This window comes from Staurois parvus, unplaced genomic scaffold, assembly GCF_062004578.1.
Source record: "Staurois parvus isolate SC_StPar_1 unplaced genomic scaffold, SC_StPar_1.0 ptg003540l, whole genome shotgun sequence".
In the NCBI taxonomy this organism is placed as follows: Eukaryota; Metazoa; Chordata; class Amphibia; order Anura; family Ranidae; genus Staurois; species Staurois parvus.
In genome coordinates this window covers 33121-37044 of record NW_028321336.1, presented here as the reverse complement: position 1 = coordinate 37044, position 3924 = coordinate 33121, and the positions used below count along the sequence as shown (strand labels likewise).

At 40.9% G+C, this 3924-nt stretch overlaps 1 pseudogene; it reads left to right on the top strand.

Annotated features, from left to right (window-relative positions):
- Nucleotides 1-1681: 1681 nt before the first annotated feature.
- LOC149427725 (nuclear factor 7, brain-like) lies at nucleotides 1682-3475 on the top strand (annotated as a pseudogene).
- Nucleotides 3476-3924: the final 449 nt, after the last annotated feature.

The following is a 3924-nucleotide window of genomic DNA, read 5'->3' as shown; positions in this document are numbered from 1 at the left end:
CTGATTGGCCAATCAGTGATCACATACAAAGTAGTAAGCAAGATGTCACTTGTGTCATCATTGCTTACTACGTGTGAAATATGTGAATGATCACAGAGGTCACATGGTACAAGGCTATTCACAACAGCCTTGTACCATGTGACAAGCTGTGACCAATCACAGCTCACTCAGTACTTCTCAATGAGTGCAAGAATGCAGACAGAGAGAAAGAGAAATGATTGCTTTTACATCCTATATGGGTGTAAAAGCAATCAGTGTAAAAAAAAAAAAAAAATCTTCATCACCCCCCACAAGTAGTACAGTGTCACCATGGTGACACTGTACTGCTACGGTGACAGTATGTACAAAAAAAAAAATAATAATATAAAAAAATAAAATAAAAATGTAAAAAAAAAATGTTTAAAAATTATAATTTTTGGTTATAAACTAATTTGGAATTTTTTTTACTAAAAAGAGAACAGAATAAATTTTGGCCAAGACTTATGATGAAATATTTATTTGCAAAATTTTATTTAAAAAACACATTTTTCAAAATTTTTGGACTTTCATTTGCATAGCAAAAAAAATAAAAATCCCAGTGGTGAATAAATACCACCAAAATAAAGCTTTATCTGTCTAAAAAAAATGGTAAAATATTCATTTGGGTACAGTGTTGCATGACCACGCAATTGTCATTCAAAGTGTGAAAATTGCCCTGGTCAGGAAGGGGGTAAAAGTGTCCGGTCTGGAAGTGGTTAAAGGCATATGACAGTCATGTGAAACATGACAGGCAGAGCAAGCGTAAATGGGGACGTTCTGTCCCCTGTGAGCTGGGGTGAACCAAATAAGTGATGCCAATTGGTTATTAGGACCCCAGCTTTCAGTAACCAAGGGCTGGGTGAGAGGTGTGCAGAGCTTTAGAGCCCTCTTTATGGCAGTGCACTGACAGGAAGGAGGAGGAGGAGAGCGAGCACGGCCTGCACCTTCTCCCGGCTCTCTCCTCCTCACAATCAGCACTGAGCTGACAGGAGTAGTGATGGTACTCTCACTACTCCTGTCAGCATTGGTGCCCTTCTCAATGTGGAGTCTGGGACACATGCCCCCCACAGTTTTGGCCTTGCTGGCTGCCAACCAGCATCTTAACATTTATAGCCCAAAGGATCTGTACACATGCTGTGTCAGTGGCATTTTTATCTCTGCAGATTTTGACAAGGTGGCACCACTTGTCGAACTCACTGATTGAGATCAATGGGGCTGCAGTGCAAAACGCATGGCTTGCAGTTGCAGCTCGGTCGTGCAATGTAAAAGTGCATCAGTAGCACCTCCTGAACACTTGTAGCTGCTGCTATACTTCCCATTTAAAAGTGGTCCATCACAAATCACTTTTCAGATGTCCGTAAGCATTACCACTGATCTGAAAGAGCCCTTCTACCCACTACCAATCCCCAGCTCATAATCTATATTTCTTATCACAAACACAAACAAATTGATGGTACAATAGTTTTGCTACAAACTATTTAAAACCTAACCATGAGCCATAGATAAGTGGCCTTTCTCTGTACATTATTGTTTTGGAAGTCTTGGTAACATACAATAAGTAAAATCATTTGCTTTGGGTTCTCTGTAGGAATTAACGTGTGAATCCTCCATTCCCTTTATGAAAACAGATTTTTAATTTTGTTTCCTCTTCCTTTTTCCCAGAATGGTGTCATCTGCCCTAGGAGACGAGCTGAGCTCCTCCATCTGCCTGAACCTTTATATGGAACCGGAGCCACTGAGATGTGGTCACAACTTCTGCCGAGATTGCATTGTGACTGCTCTGGATACACAGGAAGGATTTGGAGTTTATTCCTGTCCAGAGTACAGAGAGGAGTATATAGGATGTCCTTCTTTGAAGAAGAAAATGAGGCTGTGTAACATTGTGGACAACTTCAGATCTACACAACAAAAGGGGGAGAAAAGTGAGATCCTCTGTACGTATTGTGTGGATTCTCCAGCAGGAGCTGTCAAGACTTGTCTACATTGTGAGACGTCTATGTGTGATAAACACCTGACAGCCCACAACAAGACAGTGGACCATGTGCTGATAGAACCCACCTCGTCCTTGGGTAAAATAAAATGCTCCATCCACAAGGAGCTTCTAAAGTATTACTGCTCCAAAGATGCCCTCTGCCTATGTGTGTCATGCTGTCTGGTGGGGAAACATGAAGGACACGATGTGCAACTTCTAGAGGAGACTTTGAAGAAGAAGGAGAAACTGAGACATGTTCTAGAAAAGATGACTATGAAGAGAGAGGCAACTGAGCATAACATTCTAAATCTACAGAATGAAAATGGAAAAGTACAACAAAAAGCAGACAATGAGAAGAAGAGAGTCTCTTCCCTGTTTGAGGATATCAGGAGACAGCTGGAGCTCCGGGAACAGAGAGTCCTGAGTGAGATCACCAGGCAGGTAGAGGAGGTCTCATTATCTGTCATTGATCTTATCAAACAGATGGAGACACCGAAGGATGAGTTGTCCAGGAAAATCGGTCACGTCAAGAAGTTGTGTAACATGACCGACCCAATAACTGTCCTACAAGGTCGGGAACTGGACACAGGAGACCATAATATGGAGGAATCTTCTGTTTGTGATCTGGATGTTTTTATCATCTCTCTTCTGTTGCACAGATCTATAATTGATCTTCTCACTAATATGCAATTAAAAAGCAATCCCGATATACAGGATGCAACCAGTCTGCTGTTGGATGAAAAAACGGCCAATAGATTTGTGGTTATGTCCAATGACTTGAGAATAGCATCCCACTCTGAAATACCAATGATTAGACCAAAACTACCATAGAGATGTTCACGGTACAGTCAGGTGATGAGTATGGAGAGTTTTTCCCATGGGAGACATTACTGGGAAGTGGAGGTTGGTGACTCTGGGGATTGGGATGTGGGGGTTGGCTATCCCAGTATAAAGAGAGCTGGAGGTGTGTCTGGTGTGGGGTGTAATAACAAGTCCTGGAGTTTTGGCATAACTGAAAAGAAATATTCATGTAAACATTTTCCAAATTACAGGAGTTAAGCCTGGAGTCTCCAGTGCAGAGATTGGGATTATATCTGGATTATGAAGGTGGCCGCCTGTCCTTCTACCAGCTGAATGACCTCATCAGACACCTCCACACCTTCACCGAACCCCTCCATGCCGCCTTCTATCTGAGTAAGGGAGCCTGGGTAAAGCTCCTATCTCTGGTGTTTTCTGTAAAACCATAATTTACAACATAATTTTTGCTTTTCTAAAGTTGTGTCATCAATTCAAAAAGTAAAAAAAGTCAAATTATCTTGGACCTAGTTACAGCTAGGTCAGGTAAAGGGAGCACTAAGGATAGAAGATAATAGGTGACACTCGTGCGTTGCTTTATAGCAGTGTTTCTCAATTCCAGTCCTCATGGACCCCCAACAGGTCATGTTTTCAGGATTTCCCTCAGATGAAACAGCTGTGGTAATTACTAAGGCAGTGAAACTGATCAAATCACCTGTGCAAAATAATGGAAATCCTGAAAACATGACCTGTTGGGGATCCATGAGGACTGGAATTGAGAAACACTGCTTTATAGTAACAAACGATAACGGCACTAAGTGAGCAAATCAAAAACGGGGTTTGCTGCAACCACTCACCAAGTGTACTCTCACTCCCAAAAAATTATAGATTTGTGAACTATATACATACCAGGCGCTCTAATAACGGTGATAGCATTAGCTGTGTAAAGTCGCATTAAAAATTTGAGTTTTTTTAGCATTTAGCCATTTTTAGCTTTTTTTTTTTTACACAAAAAAAAAATTTTGCTTAAAAAAATGCCCAAAATTGACAGTTTGATGCATTTAACCATTTTTTCAGTGTTAGAGCATTTTTACAGCTAAAAAAATCTCCTCTAGAAACCCATTATTTCTGGGGTTTTA